The 15,783-nt window shown below is 41.0% G+C and overlaps 3 pseudogenes; all 3 read right to left on the minus strand.

The window, feature by feature from the left end:
• Positions 1 to 1,204: 1,204 nt before the first annotated feature.
• LOC145657965 (voltage-dependent L-type calcium channel subunit alpha-1D-like) lies at positions 1,205 to 3,432 on the minus strand (annotated as a pseudogene).
• A 584-nt stretch (positions 3,433 to 4,016) lies between these two features.
• LOC145657966 (voltage-dependent L-type calcium channel subunit alpha-1D-like) lies at positions 4,017 to 8,154 on the minus strand (annotated as a pseudogene).
• A 3,716-nt stretch (positions 8,155 to 11,870) lies between these two features.
• Positions 11,871 to 12,508, minus strand: LOC145657967 (polyadenylate-binding protein 1A pseudogene; annotated as a pseudogene).
• Positions 12,509 to 15,783: the final 3,275 nt, after the last annotated feature.

The raw sequence follows: 15,783 nt of genomic DNA on the forward strand, positions 1-15,783 counted from the left end.
CTGAAGAAACCCTTATCTCTACAATATAGCACATTTCCAAGCAGGAAATAAAATGTAGGAATATCAAATGTGCAATCATGAGGTTTATAATTTTTGGTTCCTATATAGATGCAAATGATTCTGAAGCCAAGCAGACGAAACGGTGCTTGTCCAGTTTCTCTGTTCACTCTGATTTCCAGACCTAAGAGGTTCAGTGTGAGAAAGGTAGATGTGTTCAACACTGCACTGAAACCTCAATGGTGGACATTTCCATCAGATACTCTTATATCAGCTTGTATTGAAACAAGCTGGTGATATGGAGCTGAAATGATAGCTCTTCATCATGAAAACAGAGGGACTGGGCTTGACAACATGACATGATTTATAGGGGGCGTCAGGGTGGGCATTGACCATATGCCTGTCACATTTGGTCCTTTATATTGATTGGTTGTCCTTCCTGCAGCAGTGGTCTTTGGGCCACCTCCCATCTCAACCCCCTCACAGGCTGATGCTTTTATCCAAAGCAACTTACAATTACAACCGAGTACAACTTGAGAAACTGAGGGTTAAGGGCCTTGCTCAGGGGTCCAACAGCTTGGCAGTGGTGGCACTTGAACCAGCAACCTTCTGATTATAAGTCAATTACCTTAACCCCTGAGCTCGGACAGTTCAAGAGGAAGGTCAGCTAGTTCACTATGTGACATTAAATCACTTCAGTGGTGTATAATTATGCTGGAGTGACTTCTCATCATGTTTATTGGCAGAGACATTGAATTTGACATTTTTGGAGTAGGTATTATAGTTAATGGACTGGAGTAAGTTCCATTACGTAAAATTGTATTTTGAATGAATGAATTGAACAAATGCAGTTTGTCACATTTTTTACACTGAGGAAGTAATAAACTACTTCTGATTTCACACAAATACTTAGTTTTACCTGGATTATATTTTTTATGGGTGTAAAGCAAACTGTTTTGTATTTGGCATTCAACTCATTCAAACAAGTCTTCTGTTTTGTTTAGCTGTGTAACGTTGAGCGGTAAGGAGGCAGACACGTGCGGAGAAGAGCGAGATTTAATAGGGGCAAATACAAAATCAGTCGTTTAGGCAGTCCAGGGTCAAAGAGCCAACACAGAGAGCGAGGCGATACATGATTAAACAAAACAAACACACAAAGGCACGAAAGCAAACAGGGAAGCAGGCTATAACTAAGGCTAGGGAAAACTCAGAGCTAGGAAACACGGAGCACAAACCAACACAACCATACGAATAAACATGCAAACATTCAATGAACTAAACACATAGACCAATCAGTCAAAATTCAATAATTCAAATGAACAGCAAAATCTAAGGGAACAAGGCAGGGTTTAAATATATTCAACTTCACAAAACTAGAAACGAAGGACAGGTGTAAGCAATCAAACAAGGTGAGGACAAAATCAAACTATGGAACGGAACAGAGCTAAACACAAGACAGGGAAAACACGGAACACCGAAGATGAAAGGGACTGATCGTGACAAGTTGTTTATTTTAAGAGACTTTTCTTATTCTTTTTGTATATTTCCAATTGCTCTTTAATAAAGCAAAGTATTACTTATCTGAAAAATCAGTTAGTTGATGCCATAATCGAGAGAATACTCGATTACTAAAATATCCTATAGCTGCAGGCCTAGTGTGCATATATAAAATATGGCATTGAAATAAATGGAACCAATGCTAAAGTATGGCTCTGAAACAGAGAAGGTCTCTTCTGTGATAAGCTCTGGAAATAAACTGATGCATACCGACATTTGTAATGTAATGTAAACCTGACATTACAAATGTAAACCTGGAATTACCGTTACAGTATCTGAACCATAACTGCTGCTGATGCAACAAAATGGTCCAAAATTAATTATGGAAATAACAGAGCGCCCTTTAACTTCATCACCACAATGGCTGACACATGGCAGTTTCATAGAGGAAGCCTCTTTCTGTCCTCTGCATTCTTATGAATGACACTAATATAGTACACACAAATATTTGCCAAGCAAAAAGACACTTAGAATGATACTATCAGCAAATCAAAGATGGCCCAGAAGCTCCAGGTGACCATGAGTTGATACTGTACCTTGCTGCTGGCAGGAGTCCACAGACAGCAATGAATGCATCTGTGTTTTGTCTGCTGCAGGTAAGTAGGTCAAGAATGGCTCACCTAGTGTGTGTGTGTGTGTGTGTGTGTGTGTGTGTCTGTGTCTGTGTCTGTCTGAGTGCATGAGCGTGTGCAGTACCTTGCAGGCCACACGGTGGGGACAGAGCATCCCAAAGCCCAGAGGAAGCTGGATAGTCCTAAGCAGGGCCACCACGTCCAAGTGCTTTGTGAAACCCTGTGAAGAATGCTGGAGTGAGAAAAGTGGACGATGAAGAGAGACGGCAAAGCGAGACATGGAGGTGGAGCTTACTTATGTAGGTGGGGCTTACTTATGGAGGTGTATCTTACTTATGGAGGTGGGGCTTACTTATGGAGGTGGGCCTTACATGGCTTCGGGATCATACTCTGACCAGATCCTTTTGAACTCATCCAAGTGATGCAATCCCAGAATCGACCAATCATGTGTCAAGTAGTCAAAATTGTCCACGATGACAGCAACAATGAGATTGATAATCTGGGAAAGGTGATAAATGGACACAGCAAATAAAGAGGAATGTAAGCATCTGAATTAAATTCACATGAAAGTAAAAGAATTGTGCATTACCAAGAAAGCACAGAGCATGAAGAAGCTGATGAAATAGATGATGGCAAAGTTGCTGCCGCAGGTGAATTCCTTGCCGGGCTCGTAGTCCGACTCTGGATCACAGCGTTTCCCTGGCAATCTGGCCAACATAATCTCCTGCCAAGCCTCGCCCGTGGCACACCTATGTACGCACACACACACAAACACGAGCACACACGCACACAGGTGGGGATGAGACTCATCCAACCTGAGTGCAGTTTTGTCTACGCTCCCGCGGGCTGTGAGGTCCACAATGACTCCACTGCTGTGCCTCCTGCTGGCTCCTCTGCTCCAATGTCTGCTAGGGAGAAAGACAGTCAGGCAAGCACCATGTCCCTGAGATGCCTGCACAGCAGTGGGTTCATATTCGGTGCTCTTCAAATGACGTGTATTTGTATGTTCACACTCATCAGAATCTGTATTCCCTCCCCCACCCACCTGCATGCCAATCACAGCATAGATGAAGAAGATCATGGCGATGAGCAGCGCTACATAAGGGAGGGCCTTTGGGACAAACAGAAGAAAACAGAAGAAAAAAATCTCATTTGAATTCTCAGCTTTTGTGTGTTCAGGTAGAGAGAAGAAACTGAGGGGTTTTTTGTTGTTGTTGCAGTGACCATTGACCTAAAGAGATTTCACAAAGGTCCAGAGGCGTGTGCGGATGCCCTCCCCCTTGCTGAGCATCTTAACCAGTCTCATCACACGAAACAGACAGAAGAAAGCGATATACACCCGAGAACTGTCTTCAGAGCTCTGTGGAAAAGGAAGTAAGAGAGGCAGAGGCTATATAAAGAATTTCTATGAGTAAGATTATCTGATTGCTGTGCCTAATGTCTAGTAGATCTCCAAGTTTATAAACTTGCAATAATATCACCTTCTGGACAGTCTTAAAAATTCAATTGCAGTGATGATTATGACAAGTATATAGTTGTAAATAATTTTTGCTGATTACTGATTATAAATAATGATTCTAATGAAATAATAATCTAAAATACTAATGAGAATATTTCTGAGAAATCATACGATACTGTATGGCAGGTATGCCACTGCCATAGTTTCCCCACCCTGACATCATGGTTGCCGTGGTGCTAGTGCCATGTGGATTTGTTGTTCTTTTTTGTTTCCACCCTGTAATATGCTTTGTTCTAACTGTTCTTAACACCTGTTTTGAGTTTTCCCCTAAGTAACCTGTCCTGCTGTGGTGCTTGTTCCTCTACTTCTAGTCATGTTTTCTGGTTTTATGTCTCAGTCTCAATGTTACAGCCAATACATTTTCTATACTTCTATATTGATAGTAACAGTATGAAAGCAGACTGGACACTCACAATGAACTCTGTAACCACAATTTCCACCACACTCCCCACCACAATGAGAGCATTGAAGAAATTCCAGGCATCCATGAAATAATGCTGGGGACAAGACAAATGGCCAAATAACTAGCTTCAGTTACAGCATGACATAGCATGAATAGTGGAGGAGTGTGATGATGACAAAACCCACGAAGATGTTCCTCATGAAGAAGGCAATGATGATGATATAGACGATGAAGAAGATGGATATCTCCACGCGGTAGTTGTAGAATGAGCCATGGTTCTCCCCGTTGGCATCGATGGCCTTGTAAAGGAGTCTGAGGGAAATCATGAAACAGAAGAGAACAAGTGTAACCCAGGGGAGGAAATATGTGCTTAGTTGACCTTTGCCCTTTGACATGGGATCACATCATTGTGGAGACTTACGTGGGTCAAGCCTCAAAGGTGGAGACAGTGAAGAGGGCCATCATGCCCATCAGCACGTTATCAAAGTTAAACTCGCTGTTGAGCCAGAAGTGCTGGCGCATGATCGGGTGAGTCACATCACCATCTTTATATACCACAAATGTGCCTCTGCATTACATGCAAACACACGCACACACACACACACACACACACACACACACACACACACACACACACACACACACACACACTATGAGAACAACACAGAATCAATGAATCATTGCCATTTGATAACACACAGACACCTTCCCTAAGTAGTGCTTACTTGCACTGCTTCAGTGTGTGTTTTGCCTCATCTGTGCGGCAATAAAATTTGCCCTGCGATACAAAATGTAACATTTACTCTCAACAGCACCCACAAGAGCACCTACTTTGTCAAAAGTGAGACAAGTCATAAGTGCAATTCATGTATTGCTGGTGTCATTACGAAGTAAGGGAGGTGCAGGGGGTGGTACGTGTGCACGGGGAGCAGAGAGCACCTTAAAGAGCTGGACGCCAACGCAGGCGAACATGAACTGAAGCAGAGCGGTGGCAATCATGATGTTCCCGATGGTCCTGATAGCCACGAACACACACTGCACCATGTTCTGGTCAGACGGGCAGAGAGGCAGTTATCAGGGATGGCAGGAGAGAGGCGTGTGGCACGCATGGGCACAGGCACAACGGGCAGTACCTTGAGTCCCTTTGCTCTGTTGATGGCTCGGACAGGCCTGAACACTCGTAGCACTCTCAGGATCTAGTAAAATGTTGTGATCTATATTGTCAAATGCTGCACGCAGTTCAAGCATTATAAGCACAGAGACCTAACCAAGGTCAGAAGCCAACAACAGGTCATTAACTACTTTATTTAGTTCTGTTTCTGTACTGTGATTAAGCCTAAACCCTGACTGAAAAACTTCATGTATCTGGTACTGATTCAGATATGAGCTTAGCTGCTGAGCTACAGCTTTTTCTAGGATCTTGGAAATAAATGTAAGCTTTGAGATCAGCCTGTAGTTTGACAGCTGACATGGGTCGACGTTAGATTTATTGATAAGTGGTCTGATTACTGGTAATTTGAATGGTTTAGGGATGTAGCCAAGGTTCAAGGAGGAGTTTATTAAATTTAGAAAAGGTTCAATTACTTCAGGTAGGATTTCCTTAAGAAAGTGTGCAGGCAGTGAATCTAGTAAGCATGTGGAGGATTTTGAGCGCAAGATCAAAGATGTAATTTCTGTAATTTTCTAGGTGTAAAGGATTCTAGAGTCACAACTAATAAGGCGATTTTTTAAATTGCTGTGATTCATTACATTTTGGCACTCATAAAATGTAACTGGATCCAAGTTCTAAAAGAAATTGTGTTTGCAATTTATTTGTACAGTTACTTGAAAAACCCTGGTAGCGCAGTTAACAGGTTTGATGATTTTCCTGTGCACAAAACTGTGATGCCAGGGCTGTCCCAAGTCTTTATGAAGCCCTAAGCAAAAATCTGAGTCGCCATTGCAATAGCATAGGACATAGATGTCAAACTCAGGGCCGCAAGCCAAATCTCGCCCACAGTGTAATTATATTTGGCCTGCGAGAAAATACTATATGTCTACTAGAGCTGGCCCACCGGTAGACAGTGAATTCACCGCTAATACTACAAATCCCAGAATGCTCTGCTGGTGCATTGGCGTGTCAATCAGGACCCACAAACGCCCCCTCCTCTGTTGACATTCATTAGCAACCTCATGCCACCAGCTGCACAACTTGCAGCTTCAGGGTCAGGGCCATGTCATCACAGACATGTATGTTGCAGTGAGGGCTTTTAAAACAAAATTGTGCCTGTGGCCAATTTTATGGCCAAACCATAAAAATGCAGAGCTCTACTGCCATGTTCCCAAGTGCACAGTTTGCTGAAAAACTCAAGTTACTCAGTGCCGAGTGACCTGGCAATTTGCTGACTTTGATGCCCAGAAATGTAGGTTTTAACTGCTTAGTAATCCTTTTGCAGTTGATATGGAAAGCCCACCAACTAACCTCCAAATGGAGCTGCTTGAACTCCAGTATAGTGACACGCTGAAGTCAAAGTATGACGCTGTGGGCGCTGCACAGTTTCCACATTACATCCATGACACAATGCCCCAGCTGCTCCAATGCTCTCTATGTTAGGCAGCACATATCTGTGTGAGCAACTATTCTCCTTGATGAAGATGAGAAAAACATCACACAGGAGTCGTCTCACTGATGAACACCTTCACTCAATCCTGAGGATTTTCTCAGCTCAGAGCCTGACCCCAAACATTGATGAGCTAGCATCCAAGAAGAGATGTCAGGTATCTGGCTTGGACCAGTGTGCATCAGAGTAGATCAGAGAGTAGCAAACTGAGCTTGAATGAATGTTTTCTTTATGCACTTTTCCTCGCTACTCCAAAGCATGGACTTGAATGGGTGGATTTTCATTGAAGGAAATTATTATTATTATTATTATTATTATTATTATTATTATTATTGTTAGCCTGTGAAAAAAAAGGTTACCATTGAAATTTAACTCATAAGGCTACAAATAAAGAAAGAGGCATAAGATTTTTAAAAACATTTATTTAAAAAATGAATGCCACAGATGTCTTTGATTTGACATTTGATTTCACGTGTGTCTATAGTATTAAACTTTGCTTGTTCCAGATTCAATGTTTAAGCAAAACATTGTCCAAGTTTTTAATTTTTGCCCACTGTGTATTTGAGTTTGACTCCCCTGGCATAGGACAATAAATAAATAAATACAATGACAATGTTCCCCAACTCTGATGATTTTTTATTTATTTTTTTCAACAGGACAATGCTCCATGTCACACAGCCAGGTCAATCAAAGTGTGGATGAGGGACCACCAGACCCTTTCATAGCCAGCCCAATCTCCAGACCTGAGCCCCAATGAAAACCTTTGCAATGTAATCAAGAGGAAGATGGATGGTCACAAGCCATCAAACAAAGCCGAGCTCCTGGAATTTCTGTGCCAGGAGTGGCATAAAATTACCCAACAGCAATGTGAAAGACTGGTGGAAAGCATACCAAGATGCATGACAGCTGTGATTAAAAATCAGGGTTATTCCACCAAATATTGATTCTTGACTCATCCAAAGTAGAAATATTAGTACCGTGTTGTTTGTAAATGCTTGTTTTCTTTGCATTATTTGTGGTCTGAAATTTCTGTAACTGTTTTGTTATTTTGACCATTAGTCATTTTCATAAAGAACATGCTCTAAAATACAATATTTTTATCTGGAATTTGGAAGACATGTTGCCAGTAGTTTATGGGATAAAACAAAACTACTCAGCCTGGTCAAACTCATACACATCAATTGTAAAACTAGAGAAACTGATCATTTTGTAGTGGTCTCTCATTTTTTTCCAGAGCTGTAAATACATTTAAGTGCTCTGGGGAGCCAATTGGTGGCCACTTGGAGACCTAAGCAGGCGTTCATTTCGCTTATATGGCGGGACAAGTGTTCTGTTGTTATCCAACCTATCGCAGTCCTACAAAGAGTTAATGCACTTATGATTTCTGATGTTTATTTTAGATGCATTTTGGGTTGTACATGTAACCGGGTGATTATCGGTTGTGCCTACACAAAGCTGGTGGAACAAATAGGTCGTGGTACCTTTAAAACCACCAGGTGGTGCCATCGCGATAACAAGCGGGATTAACATGTTTATCAATAAACGAACAAGGAACATTTTGCTCCTGTGAGTTGCCTTTTTGTGAGTTTTAAGAAAAAGGTGAAAAAACCTTGGATTATTCCCTTACCAACACAGTAAAGATTTAAGATTTGTTTTAGCCGTCTAACAAAAGGGTTGTTGAATGATTTTGTGGGTGTGTGCGTGCATGAGTTGTAAGATAAAGGTTGGAGTTTTCCATCAGTGTTGCAGGTTCACCTTCCATGAACCTTTCTATCTGTTTAGGACCAACCGGAAGGCAGTTGTTTTGGGACTTTATTTTAGTTTAGTTTGTTGACGCTTCTGTAATAAGGGACATAGAAAATAATTGTATACGGTCAGTGGAAAAGTGAATATGTTCTTTTCTGTTTAGTTAGTTTGTGTAGCTACTGTGAGTGAGCGCAGATAAGTTCCAGTGTTTAGCCTACGTGTGTTGTGGAGTTTAGCACATGTTAACAAAGTAAGTACAGGCACAACAGGTCAGCGATCATTTTAGAAGATGCTTTCTAATTGTAATCCTTCACACTACAGTGTGGAAGCATAGTTTGTTTTTTTGTTTTTTTTTTAAATTTCCAAACAGCCACTGACATATTATGTGTACACTAGCTTGTGTGTACTACAGGAAGTTTAAAAAAGAGAAATACATATATTTTCAATTGATGTGCCTGGTTTCCTCTTACTCTCATGTATGTATAGGAAAGGAATGTCCCATTGGGTCTCAAATATTCACAGGCCATAAAACTTGCTACCAGGAGTGGAGTATTCCAAGTAGCTAAGAGGAACTAAAGGGTTTTTTTTTTATGTGCAAGTATAGAGTGAAGTACCTAATGCGGTAGTGCTGAAGAGCAGGTTGGCATTTAGTGGGAGACCGAGTGGTGTTCTGGTGTCTGGTTACAACTGTTTTGATACCACGTCAGAGCTACAGAGATCATCGTTGTGACGCAACAGGACAACGACAGGAACTTTAGGCCAGAGGGACTGTGCCAGCCAACTCATCATCAACTCCTATCCTTCACCAAGCTCGTAGTAGGGACTGTAAAGACTGAAGTTTGTACAGTATCACAGTCAGGTGAACAAGAATCACAGTTGCAAGAACAAATTAGGGAGTTGCATACTAAACATGAGGAAGCTATGGCTACGATAGATTTTATGTTTATGTTCCCATGGAGAAGCATATTCCCCCATTTTGTGGCGAGCTTGAGAAAGATGGTAGGCCTGTCGATGATTTCACTGAAGATGTCGACCAGATGATAGGAATCAGTCTGACCATGACCAGTATGATTTTATGTCCCTGCTAAGAGGTCTGGCTCTAGAAGAGGCATGTATGTGCAGCAGTGCTGACCTTGATAATGCTAGTGACTAGTTAACCTACCTCAGAGAAGCATTTTCAGACAATCACAGTGTACCCCAACTGTTGCATTGTTTTTACAGCTGTAAACAGCAGGAGGGTGAAGACATAAGAGAATTTTCACATGCCTTGGCGCAAGCCCTTAGCTTGCTACTGAAGTGGTGTCGTAGTTGATGAGAGATTGGCACTAAGGGATCAGTTCATAGAGGGAGTCAGATTCTTCTCTTAGGAGAGAGCTTTGCAGATATGTGCAAAACAACCCAGAATCCTCTGTGATGGAGGTGCGGGAGGAGGCTTATTTGTGGTTTCTAGAGGAGTCCTTAGTTAAAGCCAAAGCTGTAAAGTTGAGAGGTGGTAGTAGTACTAGTCGAGCACAGTGTGCAGCTCATAAAGTGCAAGAACTAATGTCAGTCACTCTGGAGGACGTCCTTAAAGTGATAGCAGAGCCGTGCCATAGTTGAATTAACTAAAGCAGCTAAAGACCTCACAGTACAGAAAAGTAGTACTGCTAGCAGACCGAATTCACAGCCAAAGTATCCGTTGGATGTGCAACCAGTCTGTTTCAAATGTGAGGTTCCAAGGCATATTGCAAAGAACTGCCCACAGAAGTGAAGCATAAGAAATGCAAACCCAGTGTTCTCTAGCTCCCAGGGAAACGAGACCCCCCAGTTGTTGTTCCCCCAGATTGCCTGACTCACCCCATTTACTCAGCTAGTACACAACCCTCCTGTGATCAATTATTGCAGTGTGTTATTGGAACATGTCCTCTAGTAGAGCTCAAGATTTGCAATGTTGTTACTCCTTACCTGTTGGAGAATAATAATCAAGTGAGTACTCTTACGGAGCAATTTTTCTGAATGCATTTATATGGGGAAGATGAGGATATGTTGCCCACTATAGGTTGTGTTAAATTGACAGCCACTAATGGGCTCAATACACCATACCCTGGGTATCTCGAGCTGGAGGTTGAGGCAATGGGCCTAAAAATTCTATTTGTAATCCTTTACACTACAGTGTTGGCGGCATTTGTATTCTGTATAGCTACAGCACCTCTACTTAACACTCATGTTGTAATCTGATCTAGAAAGTTGCCAGCCCTTTTAAAATATTAGGTTTATAGTATAATAGTTGAATTAAACAGACACAGCTTTAATCGCAATTATTTTCATGACGATTAATCTTAAACCAAAAAATGAGCTCACTGAGAGCTGTAGTTCTTTTTACAGACACACCCAGTAAAACTGCTTGATCAATTCTTGATAGCCACTGACCTATAGGATCAATAGACTAGTACAACCAAATAACCTTTAATGTGTTGCTTTACTGCAATGCATTTTAGAATTGAGATGTTAGTGTGTTCTGTTCTTGAAAAGGTTACAAAAGCAGCTGGATAAAGCTTTGATTGACATGCTAGTCATGGACTAGAATCTAATATGGTTATAATAAATTAATTCAGGACAAGTGCAGCATAATACATTTTTTAAATTAACATTAGTATAAAAATGTGGGTTCTTTGTTTTATTCTTAGACATATGATGGTGCCTCAATAATGCTTAACATTAACCTGCAATAAAGAACAGGACCAGCTATTCTCTTGTACTAATTCTGAAGTTTGCATCTTTATTTTATATTTGAATGTTTAACAGCTGACTGGGGATTTAGGAACAACACCCTCCCAGGGCAAGGCCTTCACCAAAGGCATGACCATGGCCAGTGACTTGGGCAGGTCGGCGGTGTTCTACACGACGCTTGGGGCAGACACTTGGGACTGAGCGGTCTGCATGTGGACGAGTCTAAGTCCTGCACAGTCACGCAGGTGATGACGTTTGCCTATTGGCTCACGCCGCAGCTGGAAGGTGGGGCTAAGGAAGGGGAGGAAGGATTAAACCACAAGATGAGCAACAGCAGGGAAACTGTTAGGAAGGATTTCATAATGGATTTAAAAAGACTTGAGTTGCAGTGGAGCAGCAGGTGGAACAGCAGGGGTGTGAGAGGTCACGGCAAGGGCACCTGGTGGGCGGGACCTAGGCATCGGTGTCGTCCTCGTCCTCTTGAGTCGCTGGGGATGGTGATGTTGCTGACAGCCAGGCCGGGCGTGAGATGATGATCGGCTGTGACAGGTCGCCGATGCCTTGCATGGCGGAGGAAACAGGCCTGGGACAAAGGGGCACGTCAACACTCAACACACACCGCACACTCGAGTGAACACACAGCCTATCACCAAATTGTGATGCCAAAGAGCCATCCAGCACTTGTTAGAACAGTTGTACCCACTATGCAGACCGACATACTAGACCAGTAGGTCTCAGTTCCAGTTCTAGGGTTTCCTTGCGTTGTATTAGTGTGGGGTTTTAGCCTTAATGCTAACCATGTCGTCCATGTCCTCTCTAAGGTTCTTGATGTACGCACTGGGGAACTCCTTGGCCCTGGCTCCCATCTCAGCCTCACACTCCTTGCGAGACCTGAAGCAGCCAATGAACACTTTGCGGTCATTGAGCATCATGCCATTAAGTTTCTCAATGGCTCTCTCCGAAGCCTCGCCGCTCTCAAAGTGTACAAAGCCGTAGCCCTTAGAGCCGTTCTCATCACAAATCACCTTGCAGGAAAGGAATGGCAAAGTTGCAGAATGTGTCATAAAGGGCTCCGCAGTCAATAGACTTGTCCAGGTTTTTGAGGAAGATGTTGCCAATTCTGCTCTTCCTCAGAAAGGGGTCTTTCTGGGACCACATAATGCGCATAGGCCTGCCTTTGATGACGTTAAAGTTCATCATATCCAAAGCACGCTCAGCATGGCTGCTGAAGGTTCACATATGCATATCCAGGTGAGCAACTGGTCATCATGTCCCCACACACTCGGATGGAGACAATTAGACCAGCAGGGCTCAGTTTCTCGAATAGCATGGCCTCCGTAACGTCTGAATGAAGATCACCTACGTACAACAAGGCCATCGGAGCACTTGGAGCACTCGGATTCATCTTTGTGAGGGACGTCGTTGAACCTTTCTGGAAATCGTAGGTGAAAGTAGTAAATGAACAAAATAAAATATTAAACGACTTAACCAAATAATCTAAATACACAAATTATACAACAGTTTTCCAAAAAGCAACAACAATTCAACAGAGCCAGGGAAGTGTCGATTGACCAAAGCGATCAAAGGAACACTTTAGCTTTAGAATTCAGATGACAGATGACAACTTAGTTGTTACGTAAGAGTTATTTTATGTAAATGTTTATTTTTTAATATTATCCAAATGCCATTTATTTATTTATTTTTATCGTTAATGATTAATTATTCAATTATTTAAACTGATAGCCTTAATAACATGAATGAGAGGCTTGTTTCTCTACTAGCCTATTAACTGTACTAGACTTTAACAATGCCTTACATTTCAAAATATTACCCAGTTAAAGTATTTTCCAAAAATCGTCCATATGCTGGTCACACTGGATCATTTACCACATGGCTCAAAATAAATTCTTTTACATTGATAAGCACAGCAACATTCATGGCAACAAAAATCTATCACATTAAAGATAGTTAATGGGATTAAATCAGTTTGCCTTGAAGAAGGCATTTGTTCTTTGACGTTAAAAATACTCGCCTGGAATTAAACCTAGTAGAGTTCCACAACGAGGTGCAATTTGTAAAAGGACGTCTTTTTCTCTCAGAGTAAGAAATCTGCAGAAATAAATACATCAGTTAAATTTTTAAATATATAGGTTAAAAATCCAAGTATAAAGAGCAGATATATTATCTGTGCTAATTAATGAATGTATTTAAAGTATACATTTAGTAGGCCTAAAAATATAACTGGTATGTAAATCATATCTAAATATATTTATTTAGAGTAAATTACATGCGACATATTGAAGATTTTGATTTTTTTGGCCCGCTACCACCATACCGCCTCATCGGGAACTGTTACACTTTATTTTTTATTTTTTTTTATTTATATCTTAAAAATAATCACCTGGAATGTAAACCTAGCCGAGGTCCACAACGAGGTGCAATTTGTAAAAGGATGTTTTTTTTTTCTCTCAGAGTTAGAAATCTGGAGAAATAAATATTTTAATTTATTACCCCCCCATCAGAGGACCTTTAGAGCTTTATTATTAAAAATAAGACAGACAGATGAACAGACAAACGCAAAATGTATATATAATATTTTTAAGTATTCGCCATCTGCACCATTACAGGAATAGTGTGTGTGTGTGTGTGTGTGTGTGTGTGTGTGTGTGTGTGTGTGTGTGTGTGTGTGTGTGTGTGTGTGTGTGTGAGTGTGAATGTGAATGTATGTATATGGTTATGTGCGAGTACATGTATGTTGGATTGTATATGTACACGTATTAGAGTGTGATATTTAGCGTTTATGGATTGGCTCTGTATGGATTTTATCAAAGGTGTCCAGTCTAGATTATTGGTTCTGTTATTGATTAATTCTGAGAATTATTCTATTGATATATAGTCTATTAATAGATTTTTCTATTGGGTGACACTAACATTATTTTTTGTTTTCCAGTTCATGAGTATGTTTTTTTGTTTGTTGTTTTTTTGCAATAATATTTTTATTATATCAATATAATAATGTTATACATAGTATCCTGTCCTATTGGTTGATGATCTGTCTCCTAGGAGACATAAAGATGGTGTTGGATGGATATGGTTATTTAAAGCATGGGATATGTTGGTGATGACAACTTGCCAAAATTGCTTGATAGATGTGCTCTGCCGAGTGGTATGAATGTAATCGTCAGATGTGTTTTGAGTAAAGTATGTACAGATTGCTGAGCTTGTGAAACCAATTTTAAACATCCAATGTGTAGTATAATGTACTCTGTATTATTTTGTACTGAATGCATTGTAGGTTAGTGTTCCTGTCATGTGGTAATGATTATTACACATTTTAATCCAAACTGCGGCATCGGGGGCTGGTAATAAATCTTCCTCCCATTGTCTCGATGGGAGAGTAACTGTGATATTTGATTTCACTATTATTTTGTATATCTTGGATAATAGGTTTTTTGTATTAGGAATGTTTATAAATTCTGATATGGATGTAGGTATCGGAATTGATTTTTGAACACATAGGTGATCTTAGCTGATGGTATTGTAGGAATTGGGGGCTTTCTATACCATATTTTGGGGCTAGTTGTGGGCATGACATGAAAGAAGTCTTATGATAAATATGTTTAAGGTGTGTAATGCCTTTTTCTATCCAAGATGTAAAGTTTAATATTTTTGTTCATGGTAAATTCTGGATTTTTCCAAATGGGAGAATGACTAGTTTGTGTGAGTGTGGAGTTTGATATCTTGTGGAATTTCCACCAGACTGTTAGTGTCATGGCCACCTTCAAACTGTTGAAACATGGATATTTTTGAATATGAGTCTGGGCACATTTGAAACACCTGCCGCAAACATTACTGACATTATATCTTGTTTATGTGATTGGCTGTGTTTCTCTAGCCACAAGTACTTTTTGATTTATTTATTTTTTAATTTGGTAATTTTATATATAACAGCAACAAATGACATCTTAAGTTTTATGACAAAATGTGCAAACAAGCTGGCCTGAGAGGTGTGTAGCGGGATATGACTCAGTGCATCTCTGGTGCTGCTTTTGATGAGTACAGTGTCATGAGTGTGTCTGTCCAGCAGTGCAAAGAGGAGATACAGCTTCTTCTCCCAGAGGTTTCCGATAAATATGTAGATATGTTAGTATGTAATAGAAAGACAGCTGCCCATCCTCATAGTCTAGGTACATGCCCACATTCCTGGGCAATTGTGTCAGGGGCAGAGGGGTCTCAGGCTTGGTGCAGGTGTACAACTTCTGGATGCTCCTCCAGAGCACCCAGAAACCCTCACAGTGGGTTTCTCAACTTGCTCAGACTCAAATCTGAATATCGGCGTCCGAAAGGTCTTAGAGAGGAACAAAAAACACAACTCATTTGATTAAATTGTTCCAGTATAAATATGGTTATCAAACATGCTTTTAAAAATACACTTCCATGGAGATGGTGCCCTACAGGGTAGTGTTGGAACAGTGTGTACAGGCTTAGTGTCATGTTGTGGCCCCGCCCCCTCCTCAAACATCTTGGTGTGTGTGTGTTCGTCTGTGTTGCCACACCCTCTCGTGTCGTTCACCTGTTCTCTGTTATGTGTAATCGGCTTGGGTGTATATATGTCTCGTGTGTCATAGTACGTGTGTTGGTGTTTGAGATGTGCATAGTGTTTGAGCTTTGTTGTATGTT

The sequence above is a fragment of the Electrophorus electricus genome, chromosome 5 (assembly GCF_041902795.1).
Source record: "Electrophorus electricus isolate QZ-2024a chromosome 5, ASM4190279v1, whole genome shotgun sequence".
NCBI classification, from domain to species: domain Eukaryota; kingdom Metazoa; phylum Chordata; class Actinopteri; order Gymnotiformes; family Gymnotidae; genus Electrophorus; species Electrophorus electricus.